Consider the following 18433-nt stretch of genomic DNA (forward strand, 5'->3'; position numbering starts at 1 on the left):
CAAAGTAAACTAATGTTAAAGCCACACTTTGAGCCTGTGTCGCTCAAGTGAACTGCATTATACTACATACAATGAATCTGCCTGGAACACACTCATTCAGCCAAGGCATTTATTTAAGTAAATCTCACCCTCTTTCACACAGAAGGTATTATCATCAGTGTGCAGGCATACAATTTATGGCGGGGTCCCAGGCTGTGATGAACTTCGCTAATTAATGAAGTGTAATGGCACCAATTCTCACAATTACATTATCATCAGAGTGAATGTGACATTCTGCTCCCATGGCTGGCCTTATACAATTTCACGACACTGACAATCAAACTGCTTCAGGCAAACAAGTCACATGGAAGACAGTCTTCTGTTTACAATTTGAGTCACGTGACTTTTCCTTAATAGATGGAACAATGTCCTTCATGGCATAATCAATCAATCAAGTAGTAATTAAAATGCATGACAAGGGTAAGACGATGCGTTGTCTTAACAGCCCTTAAACAAACATCACGCCCAATGCCCCATGAAACAATAACTTAAACAATATCTAATCAGTCATAAACATTAATTGTTGGCATGTTCGTTCACCATAAACTGTAATTGAGCATTGAAATGAGTTTGGGCTAAGGGTAAAGGAGATAAAGTTATGAATCTTTTATTTACTCGGGGGGGGCTGTCTTCAGTTTGTGCTCTGACGACCATGAAGGTGTGCGGATCAAGAAAACATCGAGTCCCCTCTGGTCTCAAATCAGCGTCAGAGTTTCCTTCTGATTCGCCGAGTGACAGCATCTGCAGTGACTCGTCACAACAGCCAGGCCGACTGACCTGCGTGCATGCAAATGTCTCTGCCCTTTCAAATCTCCAAAGTGTTTCCCCAGCACTCCCACACTCCTCTCGAGTGAGATTGCTGCTCGCGGGTGGGTGGATGAGACATGATCTCTCCCTGGTAGGTGATGACATTGACAAGAGCAGCCAGTCACTCAGATTTGATTAAACAGAGTTGAAGCGCGGGGTATCTGTGGCTGGAGGTTGGGAGGGGAGGCTCAGGGCGGGAGGTTGATGATCCTGTGGACTAGTCAGAACAAACATGTCCACTTATGGCCGAATGATGCGATGTGATGCCTCCCGTGGCCTTGTGGACAGAACATGCAGTCATGACCTGAATTCATATCCTTTTGGCGACAAAGATCTCTGCCGTGCTTATCATGAATTTCCACTGTTTGTCATATTCATTGGAACTGTACTTGCTTATACTCACCACTGCCAACATTTAACTTGATTTAAATGGACTTGTAGTTCGAATAGATTTCAATTTCAGATTTGTGCTGGAGGGCAAAAAAAATGAATAGTGCGTTGATAACTAAATCTAGAAAGAAGGTATTGTACCTTCCCTCGTACAATTTCAATTAATTTTTCTATATGGGTCGAAGTAACAGATTTCAAATTTAATCTAAACTAATACGGCTTAGAGAGAACAAAGTCTAGGTTGATGGCTGCAGGCACACTGGAAATATCCCTAAGATAAAACAAAAGTAAGCTGCAGTATTTAGGGAATTATATGTGAGAAAACTTCTTCAAATGATTAAAGAAGACAGTTTATAGGCTTGAAATTGGCTACGAGTGCTTCGTTAACCTTCTACCTGTTAACATTTATTCACAGCAGGACCATGTAAACCAATGCAATTCTCAGTGAATTGTGCTCCCTCGTGCACTGCAAATAATGATGTCTTAGATCTACTTGTAGAGGTAGAGAAAATGCACAGGGCCTTCCTTTTTAGCAATGCATAACGTTTGTTTTTTTCTTTTCTTTTTGTGGCTAAAATCCACAGCTAAAAGAAAATGCTGTACCGTGGAGAGCATTACTCAGTGACTACATGTAGATATATGACTTCTCTGGGTCTTATCAAACTTGCTGTGAAAAGGCTCGTTTCTGCCTTGAGGATCACATGGAAAACCGTTGGGTTTGGGTTGGCATGAGATGGACATTGGAGGGTAATCATGATCCTGTGGGTTAATAAAAGGGGGGGGACCAATTTGAGGAGTGCAGACTGGATATCCAATGCACTTGGTCAGATGAGTGAGTGTGTTCTTTCACAGATGAGCTATTTTTAAACCATGACATCTGATGGTGAGCAGGGGGTAGCTTTCTTTTCTGACGGTGCACGGCTTTTTTTTTTTTTTTACTAGAGTCAGCACCTCTGTTCAAGATCACATGGATTAGAGGCCAAGAATGAACAATGTGTGCAGAGCTCTGGCACACACAGGCGTCAGTGCTGCCAGCACACTTCATCCATCCGTGCTGGCAGCCCGTCTATCATTCACACTCTGCAGTAGGGCCCGCATTGTCCACACACATCACCAAAAGCAGAGATTACTTTTTGGAAACATGGTACTACTAGCAACGCCACACAATACCTGATCACACAAAGCAAAAACACCTACAAACACACTGCGGTGGCTTCTCATTTCAGGACCACAGTCAGCTCTGCTTTTCTGGTCATTTCCGTCAGGTTGTCGACACATCTATTGGTGCCATCATCTCTAATCACAGAGAAATTTCGGCAGCACACCAGCCAACTAGCCAATATGCTCTTACCAACATCCACTTCAGACCTTGCTGTTAAAGGGTGAAGAGTCACTTGACTGTTTCGAGGATCTATTGTCGTTTTTTTCCCCCCTCTGTCTCTCTCATTTGCTTTTGCTGCATTTTTTTATGGAATCAACACAAAGGTTGGCATACATGCAAGTCAAATTAGTGCTCTATCTCTACAACCTTATTTGACCATTACCATCTCCTCCACAGTAACTATCAGTTCTACATAATTTGGTGCTTACATTTCCTGCGTGTTCCCCTGTGTTCTCATTATCTGTCTTTCATAGGATGCAATTCTGCGGCTCAGCAGCAAACAAAATTCACTGAGCATGTAATAAATACCGGCGACTTTGCTTTTGATACGAAAGAAGGATCTGTTCTGCGGTTTTGGCGTGCGGGGATTTCAACATTTTTGTTTCATTCTTTACATATGTTATGGGTTTGTGTGTTTCTTCAATGTGATTCATCATCTGTAAGACTGTCATCATATTTCCAGTGTTAAAACACAGTGACAGTGTAGAAGTTTTATAATTTTATAATACTTCCTGTATAATAACATTTAAAAATGGGTCTGTGGTGATCCTATTGAGGCGAAAGGATAACCCTAACCCTTTAGTTATCCCTTAGTTATGCTGTAAAAGGCCCAGCCTGCTGGGGGACCTTCCATGAGGCACTGAGCTCCTCTCATTTCTTTCCCCCTCCATGCATTTATATGCCACCATTGCAATCCCATTATGTTAATGCCTTCACTCTCCTTTGTATATTGTTTGTTGTCTCTCCATGAAGGTTTATTTTTTTGCAGGTATCCCTGGCCCTGAAGCGGCATGAGCTGTTTCAAGTATGTGGCTAATGGCCCCACCAACAGTTTATTGTCTCTTGCATCTCTGTGCTGTTCTTTTCTCTCTCTGCTCTCCCCTCACTCCAGCCAGTCAATCCAGATGGCCGCCCACCTATAACCCTGGTTCTGTCGGAAGTTTTTTTTTCCTGTTAAAAGGGAGTTTTTCCTTCCACCCATCGCTCGTGGGAATTGTTTAAATGGTTGGGTACCACTCTATAATGTTTTAAAGTTTTTTAGTCAGGACTCACTATGTTAAATGCCTCTGCATGGCTTGTGTTGTTTGGCGCTATATAAATAAAATTGAACTGAATGTTGTTTCTCTTCCCCCAAAACAAATGCAGATTTCTGTATTGGAGCAAACCGATTTAAAACATTTTTAAACCTATTTCATGTCCTTAAACTAGGGTTGTGTAATTTCCCTAAAAAAAAAATGACCTGAACATATCTGAGAGAAGCGAGTAAGCACATTCTGAGTCTTTCCTACTGTTCTACTTGACACTCCAGGAACTGCCATCAAGAAACAACATCCTTTTCTCTTCATCACGACCGCCTGACCACTGTTTGCGACACCTCGTTTCTTGCGTCAGCTCATCTGCCCTCCGAGAGTGTCGACTCCTACATGAGATGAAAAAGCTCACCGAGGAAGCAGAGCAGGTTGCTCAAAAAAGAAAAGAAAAACAAATCACAAGAATCTTAATCAATAGATTGTGTTTCCCGAGCTCTCTTGGGTCTTCCACTGTGCAGAAACTAATTCTTGATGATGGATTATTATTTACTCTATAAAACCTGACATTTATGTTATGCGGCTTCATATCACCAGTTCACTCCCTTTATGCACATTCATTTACATTGTGACAGCATGAATTGAGTGTGTTATTGTTATGGGTTGGATGAAAGAGAGCGCACATATGTGAATGTGGCTTGGAGGTTTAGCTTCACCTGGCACAAATAGCCATGGGGACAGCCATAAAAAAGGAACCAGTGGGTTTCTTGATGTGAGAAGACATAAGCCTGATGAAATATACATTCCAGGGACTTGCTCTATCTGTAGGGGGACATATATCATAAACCGTACATAGCAAGAAAACGGCTTTAACCTCGCTCTATCCGTCACGATCCTAAATTCACATCTGGAATAAATTTGTGGGTGATCAACTCAGATTCTGTGATGTTGTGCTGCCTGGTTAAATGCTGGAAGAACACAGTAAATTTCCCCAAAAGACTTAAACTGTTTTGTTTTAACAGGCAGAATTACTGACAATAAAACCCATTTGCGTGGATGCTTCATGAGCAAAAGGCTATTGATACTGGGTTGGATTGAGGCCTCAAAGACTCATTCTTGCATAACAAAAAGTTGTTTTTGAACGTTCAGTCATGATTTTCTTCAGCCATTCTTTTGTGAAATGCCGCCGTGCCTCCCATCCAGACTGAAGTGTTTCCTCCCAAGGTTTGGTGAATAAATGCGGAGGGGGAAAAGAATGGCTCTGTCAATAGCGTGGACGTTTCTTTCGTCTGTGAGAAAGTGCAGGGATATGTCTAAGCACTCTATGAAACCCTCACTGATGGCTGCGATTAATTGACAAGTTGACTGACAACTCCAATGCCAGAGATCGCCATTACATTCAGAATTCAGCTATAAGCTGGGAGATATCGCTTCTTGCCTTTCTTTGGACAGAAATACACTTGACAGAGTGGCTTTGCCCGACTATTTTTGACGTGACATTATCACTCATTCCGTCTCACAAGCGTTCGAATCTAATCACAATTTATAAAAACAAATTAGCACTTCTGTCAAAAACACATCATACAGGTATTGCGTCTCTGAGGAATTCTGGAAGAATGCACAGCCCTCCGAGGCAAAGGCCACAGTCTTATGAAACACGCTCGGAGCTGAAACCTGTGATGCCTTTTCAAAGGAATAACAACACTTATTCTCTTTCTTGCCAGGAGTCAGATGAGAGCAGAGATGCTACACTCTCATGTCTGTTCAGCATGGAGCTTGAGCCAGGAACCAGCTTTCTTAGCATAAAAACTGGATGCAGAAAGAAACCGCCAGCTTGGCTCAGTCCTAAATAAATAGATCTGCCAACCAACACCTCTCTGGCTCACAAATCAACACATTATATCTCATTTATACTATCCACACTGAAGCCCAAATATAAATACATTGTGTGTGTGTGTTACTTTTTTCGAGAGTCATGCTAGCTGTTTTCCCAGCTTCTTCTATTTGTGCCGGCTAAGCTAACCACCTGTTCCCTATATCTTCATATTTAGAATACACATTTGAAAGTGATATTGTATTTAATAAGTGATATCGAACTAAATGTGATTGATATATCATAGGTATATATATCTGTAGAATAATATGTACACACTAACGACGGTGCATATATTGTGGCGATAGAGACGGTCTCCACAGTTATGTGCTGTCCAGAAATCTTGATTTAGATTGTTGGGTCACACCAATGTTAATCATTCCAGCAAATATTATGTTTATATATTCTTTGTCAATGACAAACTGTATCGTACAAATGGGTCATTAATTTTGTATTTTCAAGTCGTCATATAAAGATTAGAAAATGAATAGTTTATGTGTAGGGCTGGGCAATACATCATTATTATATAGTATTGCGGTAAAAGACTAGATATCATCTTAGATTATGGATATTGTAACATCATGATATTACATCGTGTAATATTGTCTTTAGGAAAGATAACACTTAAGATGATCTCATCTTCTGAACCAGCTGTTCTGTTATTTACCTTTACTCAGGTCAGTTGGTACAAACTAAACATGTCGAATCAGCTTACAGCTATTACGCTGTATGTAACTGGAACAAACTGCCATTAGATGTTAGATGTGCTCCAAATGTTGCAATTTTTAAATCCAGATTGAACACATTTCTCTTCGCATGTGACTTTGATTCAGTTCTATATATATTTGTTATGCTACTGCACTGTTGAGTAGACCTCTTTTCAGTCCCAGAAAGATAGTAAAGTCTCAGGCTTACAACTAATATCTATTGGCAGTCTTTGATTTAAAGTAAAATATACTTTGGTTTTTTTCTGTTGTATTCACTTTGTATTTTTCTTTTATATTCTTACCTCTTAATAACTCACTTTTTAATTACGATCTTATTAATTATATTTATTGTTTTTTATACATGCATATTTTATCTTTTGCTTTTAGCAATGTGAAGCACACTAAACTGCCTCTGTGTACAGAACGTTATTCAAATAAAATGGCCTCCTTTTGTGCTTGCTTTACCTAATTAGTTATTATATCCACATCACGGATGGTTATTTCTGAGAAATTGTGATATTTGATTTTGTCTATATTGCCTAACCCTATTAATGCCACTATCATCTTATTTCCCTTGGTAGTATTTTACTTTACATTACTACATTACTACCATCTTCTGGTGGTCATAACGCACCTAAAAGCTGTTTGTCCACCACCAATGAACGACAAAAGGAGGAGGAGGAGAACACATGACTACGAGCCTCCAGTGAAATGTATGTGCCGCTGTTGATGCAACGGTACAAACTGGAGAAAAATGCAAAGATCACTACAGATGTCAAAGAAAAATAAATAAATAAACAAAGGTGAGGTGCAGTGCAAACTCCAGGTCAACAACCAACGTCTAGCTTTTTCACCAGAAGTAAGTTCAATGCTAAATGTGCAGCGAAAACAACAGCCTTCATTTTAATTATAACAGCTAAAATCATGCTTCTTGTCAGCTTTGTCCAAGGAGAGGGGTTTCGAGGGTGGACCCTGAATGAAGTCGCTGTTCACTATTTAACTTTCAGACTAATACAGCACAAAGGTTAAGTAGCTTGCAGTAGCTGACACCTTCAGAGATCAAAACTCAGGGGTGAGTGCCTCTGCATCTGCATCATCATCCTGCTCAATCTGACTTTACAAAGATTAAAAATAAAATAAAAAGTATACTTGACAATTTTTTTTTTAAATCCATGTCATTTGTCACTGAAAACAGCACAGATGAGCTGCGGAGGCCCGTCTGGCTGTCAGGAACATCATGTGCATCCGCATTCTAAAATACAAAGCGATACACATAATTTTTGATTTTCCTGAAATAAACATGACATCTACTTTGAGATCACTTCCTGCTTGCTTTCGAGAAGAATATCAAAGGGGAGGCAAGGCTCAGACAGTAGTGCTTTTACCCTGCGGGGCAAATTTTGCCCAATTGATGTTTTTTTTTTTTTTTTTTTTTTTACTGGGACATTTAAAAACAATCAAAATTAACATACCCAGGATTATGTGTCACGAAGCTGCAACAAAAGCAGGCATATAGCGCCATGCTATATTTCTGACTTTCACTTCAAAGTCATTGAACATGCATTTTTGCACTGGGTTACTGACATACGGTAAAGTATAAAAGGTGTGATTCTAAAAAGCACGAGAGACACAAAAGCTGGTTTAAAAGTACACACGGTGGGAACCTCAGTCGATGACCGCCATTTAGACCTGAACCGCTCATCTTCACGGGATTCTGATTGCAGCTGAATTTTTTAAGATCCTCATTAAAGTCTCTGCGACCTCAGTGATGACCAGAGCAGAAAGCTGACATGATTGAAAGACTGAGTGAGAGTGATAGATGACAAAGCCCGGGACACAAAACAGACAGCAGAGAGGCAGATTAATATAGGAGGGAAAGGGAGCCAGGGCCTTAATCTTTTTTAATAAGAGGATTCAGCTTTAATTTTTGAATTTCACATTGCTGCACCCCATGACGTCCACCCGTCACCATTTTCATGTGTGCTGCTTTGTTGCTCTTTTCTTTTTTTTTGGGTGGATGAACTATCGCTCAGACGGACCTGCGCTTAACAAAATTGCTCCACCTCAGTCACCAAAGGGATAGTTTTGTTGGCTAAGAGCTTTTGACTGATATCAACTTGTGCTACGACAGGACATTGCTGTCCCACTAGTCAAGGACAGGTTGGCACAACATGCAACTACGGAGATGGCGTATAAATCCATCCGTGTTCTCCAGACAGTGCTAATCCCCACTGCTCTCCTCTTCACCTCTCCACCCATCCTCCCCAACCATCAGACAATGGAGAGGGAGGGACGGAGAGGAAGAAAGAGCGCTACGGGGGAGGGAAACAGATTGGCGGAAAAGACAAACTTGAGATGGTAGAGGAGACAGCACGAGGCAGACAGAGACTGAGAGAAATATGGACTAAGCAGCCGCACATCAGCCTCCACCCGTGATGTCACAAAGGCTCACTGTGCTGCTATGATGCACATGATATGCTGGAGAGGATTAAGCAGTAATCACAGGGGTTTGGCTGTCCTCACAAGGGAATATCTAAATCTCTCCCCTCCCACCAGCAGCTGAGCCCTCTGCTGGCTTCTGAGGGATGTACCTGGGCGAACAGTCAATGTTGTTGGGAGGATTTAAAAGCACTTCTAGGAAAGAATTTTGAGGCGCCTTAATCTCAAACAATATAAGTGGTTTGTCCACAAAACAGAAAACAACAACACTTCATGTTCAACAGAACTTAGAAAGAAGGTTTTCTTTTTTTCACAACTTGGGTCTTCATCAAATTTCATCAAAGTTTACCCTAGTTAACAATGAGCTCACCTGATACGTCTGTAAAAACTTTTACTTCTATATTCAACTTGTGTGTGTTTTTCTTACTACGGCGGTGCTCAACTCACCCAGAAAGACGCAAGGATGCTTTCAAAGAGCTCAACAATTGTTCACATACTTTTAACCACACACCGTATTTTAAGCACATTATCTAAGCCACTTACTTAGATGTGGAGATAAATGTGAAGGTTAAAAAAGCACTTCTTTAAAACCTTAACCAAGTAGTTTAACTGTAAGGTGTATGTAAGATAGCTTACATGCAAATATACTGGCTGAAAACATTTTCATTTTAAATAAACCAAAGTTTGGTCCAAAATTCATGCTCTTTCTTGGCAAGTGGGCTGAACACAGCAGCAATGCCCATTACAGCTGTTTGGTCATTATTCCAACTGCCAACTGCATTTCTTTGTTTTGGTCTTCGAACACCATGAAGTATCACAAATCAGGGCTTGAAATTAGCACCATCTACTCTGCCAATTTTGTGTGCATTGACTGTCGAGACAAAAGCACTGTATGTGTATTGTTTCTGGCACTTGGGTGAGTGGAGTTCTTGTCGAAACTCCAAACATCTCAAGTACAGAGAGTTTCATTAGCATGACCTCAGAGAGAAATATCTCCCTGACCTCCTCCCTCTCTCTTCTTTGTCGGGCCCCTTTCCACATCCTTAAACTGCACCCTCTTTTTCACCCGCTATGGGAATTGATAAAGTCTTCATTCCTCCCAGTTGTGTAGTATGACACAGAGTGGGATAGTGAGAACCAGACAGCCCAATCTGTTCATTTTTGCATGACATTGAGGTGAAGCACACAGCAGTTGTGCAAGAGCTGCAAAAGATCAAAAGAAGAGATTTCACGTAGAGCTACGGTTTGAGAAAAAGTCATGTTTTTCCTTTTGCTCGCGTTACAGTGTCGAGCATCACAGCTATAAGGAAGCACCTATACCCTGGAGGACTAAAATAAACACACACTACTGAAAGTTGATCCCCCACATCTTAGCTATCACCTCAGATCATTACCTCACAGTTATTCCTTGTGTGTGCGACACATAGTGTGACATGAATAAAAGGACTGTAATGGACTTGATGAACAGGACATTTCCATGTGTATGTATTGCCTTTCTATGCAACGGCAAACCAAATTCCTCTTTGAACATTGTGGTATTTAAAAAAAAAAATCTGCTTTACATTTGGCTGAACATTCGTGAGACTAGAAGGCCTCTCATTCTAAGCCACCGGATAAGTAGTCTGGGCAGGACAGCTGCCCGGATCCCACTGACATTGGCTTAATCTTTGATCTCTGGTTGCTGACGTGACCTCCTCACCTTCCACCGCTTCAACTTTCAATCCTGTGCTCTCTGTCTTCCTCTCACAACTCAACCCTTTTTCTTTTTTTTCCCCTTTCCCTCCTTCTGCTGCATTTTCTTTTGTTCGTTCTAGTGCCTCTATTGTCTCCTGTACTTGGGATGTATTAATGAGATTCGTCTAGTAAGTTCTTCTCCCTGACCTCCATGGAGCCTTTTACTTTCTTATTGCTTTGATAAGTCAACCCCTAACCCTTTAAGTGTAGATATTAAATTCCAGTATTTCATTTGAAGCTGTGAGAAATGTCAATATATTACTACAACTTTAGAAAATTATGGAAAACAATAAGAATATTGAAGCAAGCATAACAATGAAAGACTACAGGGTAAAAATGCCAATTTAAACCATGATATTTATGAAACATCAAAAGAAGGATTCAGGACAGAAGCAAGTGAGTTGTTCCCTAATGAAAATGCATAAGGATATTTCCTGTTTGGTACCCTCTGACTATTTTTGATTTTCATGTTACTTCAGACAAATCACTTTGGTATTGCTTTTAAAATAGTTTTTTTAGACCATGGTTAACGGCACATCCTCGAACATCTCTTTCTATTCGATGATTATCATTACTCACCATATATTGATAGTAGTAGTTAATAAACCTGATAGACAGTTCGAGCACACACTTCATATGTAAACGAATACATACATATAATTCATATTTAACAGCTCCATACAGCGCATGGAGCGGCGTTTACTCACACTACTTCACTTCAGTAACAGGAGCCTCCCTGAAACCGGTCCCAGAGAGTAAAAGTGAAATATTCCTTATGCATCCTTTGCCACTTTCCTGGTAAAATGATTCTATTTCGAGATGTATATTTAATACCTGGTACATTTCCCGCATCAGTCATGAAGTGAGAGTCAGTCCCGCATAATAAAATCAACTGTGACTTACGTCCTTAGTTCATGAGCCAGCCCATCACATTCAGTGGTACAGAAACCTGTCAATGGATTTTGACAGCTCGAGCGGGTGGGGAGGGGTTGGTTGGTGCGTTTCATTACTGCACTCTGTTATTTTCAAAAATTGCACTACAATAACAAAACATTAAAAGGTCTGAGTAGCTGTGATGGGTATTGCATAATTTGTGGAGAAAATGTTTGATTTTTACCACCATTGTATTCTTCTTTTCACCCTTGGACATGGTCTTTTGTAAAGGGGCTTGAAAAAGAAAAAAAACCTAAAATCACCTCGCAACCCATCGTTTTGAGGTAAACAGCAGGACTGATAATAGAGGTGCACCACAGATAGGAATCTGGTGGAGGACTCAGGATCAAAACGGTACTTCCGAATACATATTCTTTCTTTGGCATCGAGAGAGTTTTTCGTCTCTTTCTATCGCATAAATAAAGGTGCAGAACAGGGGGGCTGCGAAGAGTTAAGGTGAGAGCTGGTAACCGAAGACTTAACATTTTATCTTCAGTCTATCAATATGGGAGAAATAAGAACAAGTATTGAAATAGAAGGTTGAACTTTTTCCATTTCAGCAAGTACTAGGAGGAAATAATGAACCAGACAAGGGAGGAATAGTGAGGCTTAGTACGCCTCACTACAGCATGACTACGCAGAAATATATCCGACTGCAACAGCTCTGGAAACCCTCCAGAGAGTGCAGACTGACAGAAAAAATTAAGACTGGCTAGGGAAAAGCAATGTGGTCACTCCTTTTTTTCTTTTTTTTTGACAGCAGCAGATGTTATAATCCCAGCTGTGTAACAGTGAAGGCACATATCTGTAGTCGGGATGTTGACCTGCTGGCCAGGGGTTTAAAGCAACACTACTTTCACAAGCCATTGCTCTCATTGTAACTGTGTTGCAGTCAGATCATGCAGATGCTCCATGTAATGTCGTACACTCGGTAATCACAGGATTACAACTACAGTAACCAAGTGCCATCATGGTTTCTTTCGTCCCTCCCACTTCTCCATTCTCGCAACTTTCACAGACACATTTGTGTTTATAATTTCACCTGTGAATGTCATGACAGCAGGAATTCACACGGACATTTGCACTCCTCCCTAGAAAATTCTACAATGTGCATAACCAATAATACCATATCTGCTCTCAGTTAATATATTTATGATATCTGCCACATTTTTTCTGTCCTGCAGTGACAAAATATCCCTGCTGGAATCATTGAGACTGATTGTAATTTTGATCTCGCTTCATTTCCCACATTTTGTCTGACTATGGAGTTCAATATTGTGCAGGAGGACAGCAAGAAATGAGGAGGAAGACAAAGAATAAGAAGAAAAGGAAGACGAGGAAGAAGAAGGGAGGTACACCAAAAAGCCGACAGAGGCAGACAGAGGAAGAGAAACACCCAACGTTATTTTTGGCAGCCTCTCGAAGCATCCCCGTCAGTCACTCTCATTACCATCCAATTGTGGGAGAAGGGCTACTCCATCCACCGTAGTGGAACACAACCTGGCAGCTGCAGCACTGCCGGACAAGCCAGAACTCCTCCACCGGGGCAGGTCTGTGCTTTTGGCCCTCTCCCTTCTACCTATGCAAGTGTATCGCCCAAAAATGTAATTTCACAGTGATCCGTGTTAACAATTTTCATTATCTGCAGCTTAATTTGCGTCAAATGGCAGCTGCCCCATTTCAATTCCAGTTCAACTCTATTATGTTATCAGTGTCTGATACTGTGAACTCATTTAAGTGCTTTTCACGCTTTCTAATTTAGTTTATTGTTGTTCAACTGCGAGAAAGCATTTACCTTAAGCAATTCCGGGTTCTTCTGAACATTTTGTAGCTGTAATTTGCATGTTTGAGCTTAGCGACGAGACAAACTGTATTGCAGCTTTCAAATTCACCAGCTCATAATTACAAGGCTGCTTTATTCAAAGAGGCAGGGATGATTCAAATAAAACTTGTTACCACCGACTTAATGATCATGAAAAACTTTATTTTTGTGCAGTCAAAATATCACGTAATATACCAACCACTAGGAATTGTGATACAACTCTCAAATACAGCTCAGAAATTCAGATTTTTTTTTTTTTTTTTAAATTTTGTAAATAAAAAAAAATCAAATAGTTATATAACTGGTAGTTATTCCTTCTGCCAGAAGGTGGTGATAATGCAGGAGCTGTTTGCCAACCCTTGTTAAACAATAAAAGCAGAAGAAGAAGAAGAAGACATGACTACCTGGATCCCGTAAACACGGAACACCTGCAAAGATGACAACAGCCATCCAAATGTTCTGCGGGAACTCCTTCTAAACTAGACGGAAAATGAGGTGCAGTGCAAACTCAGGTGCAGGTGAAGCTCGAAAATCTGAATTCTACCACAACTGTGCACAGCCATTTGAGAGCGACGCACCGAGCAGATGGTGAATCCACAGAACAACAATCAATGGCTAGCTTGTCACCAGATGAAGTAAGTTTGATGTCATGCAGAGCAAACATCAGCTCTCATCTTAAAGATCATAGCTGAACACATCAGCTTGTCAAAGGAGAGGGGTTTTGAAGTTTTGATGGCATTTGTTGAGGCTGACTTTACGGCGTGAGTGAGTCTCTCTCTCTTTCTTTCTTTGTGTGTGTACATGTAGCGGCAGGCAGGGGTCTTTGAATAATGGTCGACATAGAGAAGTATTTTTACTTACCAACCCGTATATATATTCTATATTATTATCAATCCTACTCCTCTCTTGATAACATAAAGAAGCCCCTGAGCGAGCTTTTTCATCTCCATCAGCCACACTGGAGCAGCTTCGTAGCTGACTGTCAAAGTCTGGGTTTGAAAGAGGCTTCACTCTATGAATCCTATGTTTAATCATATGAATAAAAACCAAGACAGTGCTTTTAAACTCCCACTAAGAGATTAGGAGGACTTCAACTTGTATAAGATTAGATTTATTATTGAATAGGAGAGTTCACTTCATTTTTTACTCAAAAAGCAGTTCAAAAGTTTTCAAATGCATAATAAAAAATGGTGCATTTAAAAGAGAAAAAAAAAAGAGACACTAGCAGAGGTCCCCGATGTTCGGGGCAGCTTTGGACGTTTTCTCCATTCATTTACAAAAGAAAATCCTTCATCAGGCCACATGTCATCAGTTAAAAGATTATCAGGATTAACCAGCGTGGCTCTAGCCAACAGTCAAATAAATAAAAAGCTCGAGACAGAAATGAGTCACAAAAAGGTAATGTGACCACAGCACTATCTGAGTCAAGAGCCTACTTTGCCTCTGTTATTTAGAGCATCGTTACACATCTTCTCTTATCCCCATGTTCTGAGCCTAAGAGATACAGCATTGCTTTGGCTTTTCATCGTCCCGGCATTACTGATAGCTAAAATGACATCAGCTTTCTGTGCTTGTTATAGCTTCACAGGTAATAGTGATGAGAAGCAGAGGCAAACATGAATAGGAGAGAAGACATATGTAGAGACCTGTGAAGAGCTACAGAAAATCAGAAACCACGCAGGGTCAATTGACAATGATTACACCTGCTGTCAAGAAAATTGTTCAGGGCTTTACAAAGATGAAAAAAATACAACCTCCAGCGTGTATACGCTGTTCCGTTCCACTGATTTGTATGTAACAAGCTCCAGACGCCATGTGATCTGAAAATGTGGGTTTGATTATGCATTCATTGGCGGATATGTATTCACTGCCATCAAAAGAGAGAGAGGAACACTACCTCATGATCCCTGTGCCGCACATACACAAAGATACCATTACATCTCAAATTGAAGCAAAGTATGTGTCAGAGAAGGTGATGAAAGTTAAGTTTGAGGGATGGATGAGTCTTTTCACATCTTTCACATCATCATGCAGCACCACATAGATGAGTGAGAAAAGAAGGTGGACCCTCCCGCCATTGCTGTGATGTTTCGCAAGACTTACTTTAATTTACACCATCTTTTGATGTTTCAGCAAGAAACACTATGGAATAAAAAACTACATCAACCAGTTTTGAATCAAAGGTCTCTAATTGATGCTTTCTGAAAGAGTACATCTCCATCGCTATTTGAAAGGCTCCCGCTGAGACGAGCCGTGCAAAGAATGAAATAATGTAAGGATTACTGAAATATTAATATTTTTTAACTGTATACATTTTCACTGAAATTACTTGCCTTGGTGTTTTAGACCACAGCATTTTATTTCCCCAATTCAAAGCAATTCAACTCTTTGCACTGTTCTTTTCTTCCTTACACTGAAAGGATTAGTGCCCTGCAACAAAACGACAGAAATCAAGAAAAGAAAATGGTATCCAAGGATCTCTGACTAGATTAAAGCTGCAGAAGTGGCCTGTTAACAAAGCAGCATTCTGCTCCAGAGGCTTTTAACCTGATAAATAAAGAAATTGCTATTTTAGCCAGTTTCAATTCAGAGGAAGGTCATTGTGTGGGTGTGCACAACTTTTTATTTACTTTGTCTATGCACGCAAGTTATCTCATGTCTGAATACACAAGTCATTCATCTAAAATGATTAATATTGTAATATATGTATCATGCATATCTACATATAAATAAAAAGGCAAATGTTAACAATTGGATTCCTATATTTCAAAACAAATAACAAAAAAGGGTCTAAAAAAAAACAACTATTTATGCAAATGCCTGAAATGAAGCAGATCCTCAACACAACACTTACTGAAAGTTTCCAAGAACTCTCACAGCATTATATTATCTCTAACTACTGCATTGCCCTCTCCAAACAAAACACTCAGAGAAATTTGGTACTTAAACAAGGTGCAGCCGATTTCACAACATGTTTTAGAGCTCGATCTGCACAACTAAGCCGCCATTTGCAATTCATACAGACCACCTTCCCTAAAATCAAGCACTAAGGTATTTTCTGTTCTCAACCACGGTTTTGTTTCACACAATCTATGAGTGAGACCATGTTAAATGCATAAGGGAGGAATTTGCAAATGCTGGAATTTGAATAAATCCACCGTTATCTACATTTTTGAAAATGGTTTATGAAACATCAAGACATAATTTCAAACCAAAGAATAAAAAGACACTTATTGAGTGCAGTATCGGGGTGCAAAGAAGCAGAGTGGTTTATTTTACAATCAATTTAACAAGCTATAAGAAAATTCTCTAAGCTACATACTTTCTGCAACTGCTGAATGCATGAGGTGTCAAAACATCCTATCACTCATCCGGCAAATGAGGATGACCTTGGTTAGAAAAAAACAGTCAATCCGCACTCGCTACGGGGTGATGTTCAAAGCTTCTGATCTTCATTCTAAAAAAGTGTGAAACTGTCAAGCCAATCCTTCTGTGATCAACTGAATTGCATTTCTTGAGTTCTCCTAAGCATCCACTCTATCTGATCAGCGATCCTTCTCCTGCCTGACATCTAAAACGGGTTGAGATTTCAACCCTGGCAATCAAATTAGAACAAAAAGGCAGCCATTGACATCCTGCCTTGCACTGTAAAATAGTCACTATGATATGTTGTATGTCTAACAGTGAGAGATGTACGCCAATATCCGTCTACCAAAGCATAACTAATCCTAAATTAGTTATGCCAGGTTACTGACCAGGTCACAGTGGATTCTGATGAATAAGGTAATAACCTGTCTTTAAATCAATAACGGCTATAATTAAAGTGGAGCGATTTAATCAGATGAAGGAGATAGCGCGCATGCAGCCAAGCATGCCCGCTCATTATTCAGCTAGTTAAACTGTACAGCAACGTGTATTTGACATCCACTCTTTGTGTCTCAGAAAGTCTGAGATGTTTTTTTTATAATCACAAAACCCATTGTGAAAATGTCTCTGCTTCAGTATATGTACTGCAAATCCAACAAATAAACCCACCCTTTTAGACCTCTTTCAGTCCACTCCAAAATATGTGGTTTTCCAACTGGATTGAACTGGATTTACTTTCTGTTCTGTATGCCACGTGTGTTAATGGCATGGCAGAGCCTATGAGACAGGCAACGAGATCTTGTAATGGTAATGCTGTGCGTGCTCTGCATTTTAACAAGCACTGGCAATGCCTTCTGCACCCTTATATTATCTTGTGCTGTGCATAATAATATTGCATTTACATTAAGCCGTTTGGCAGCCTTCAAAACCGCATAAAAAGAATCAGAAACACACTGCACATTACGCAAAAGTCCCTCTCATTCGTAGATAATGATACACATAGAGGGGGTGGGGATGATCATCCAAATCCAAATTCATCTGTTATCTAAAGATAAATCTGGATTAACTGCAGTCATCACGTCACACTTAAAACAAAGGCTACATGGGAGTTTCCTTTTTCTTGTTGTTCTACAGTACAAAGTTGGAATCTGTCATTTTCATTTCTTTACTTATTTATGTTTTTGAGCTGGCCAAGGACAGCTGCTTGAGACTGTAATGGTGACTAAGGATTACACACTGAGCAAAAAGCCTTTTTAATGTGACTTTGGTCTTGCTTTTTCTTGTCAGGAAACAAATGTTGCAACATTCAAGTGGTGTGACTCCACCCACCTACGGCTTACAGCTTCAGTTTTCACTGTAATTATATTCTTTTAACCCTGTTCGCATTCTGGTTTCCTCAGCTACTGTGTAGGACAGACCAATCAGTGACCAATGACAATATGGATTATTTTTCCTGAGACTTTGCAATGTGTATTTCCCCCATAAAATGATGATATCCATCTGAGTAATACTAGACCTTTGATGGTTTGAAATGGTGAAAACAGTAAGAGAAACTAGCAGAAGGGAAAATCATTCCCTGGAAAGATTTTATGAATCAGGCTGACGAGGGAAGGAGAAAGCGAGCAAGGAAGACGACATGAAGGCAGCACGAAATCATGAGAAAGAGCACTGAAAGTGAGCTGGGAGAGAGTGCAGCAGTACACTGCAGTGTTGTGTTAATGGTGTGTTTACAGCTCTTGCTCTGGGCACTGTCTAGGCTACTCTACAAAGCAGGTAATGAGTCTACTCTCTAATTTACTCACCTCAAGCCATCTTAACAATTCATGAGATGGCCTCAGTGTTTGCCTAGAGAGTGTGGACAAAATGCACCTGGTATCTACAGAAGATGTTGGTTTGTTTTTCACTTTTCTTGGT

At 40.2% G+C, this 18433-nt stretch overlaps 1 protein-coding gene across 2 annotated transcripts in view; it reads right to left on the reverse strand.

Annotated features, from left to right (window-relative positions):
- nrg3b (neuregulin 3b) overlaps positions 1 to 18433 on the reverse strand; it is a 178101-nt gene that overhangs the window by 109601 nt on the left and 50067 nt on the right. The window lies entirely within an intron of this gene.

This window comes from Brachyistius frenatus, unplaced genomic scaffold, assembly GCF_029030835.1.
Source record: "Brachyistius frenatus isolate BFR_SWC_R1_liver_20210118 unplaced genomic scaffold, ASM2903083v1 Contig_11, whole genome shotgun sequence".
NCBI classification, from domain to species: domain Eukaryota; kingdom Metazoa; phylum Chordata; class Actinopteri; family Embiotocidae; genus Brachyistius; species Brachyistius frenatus.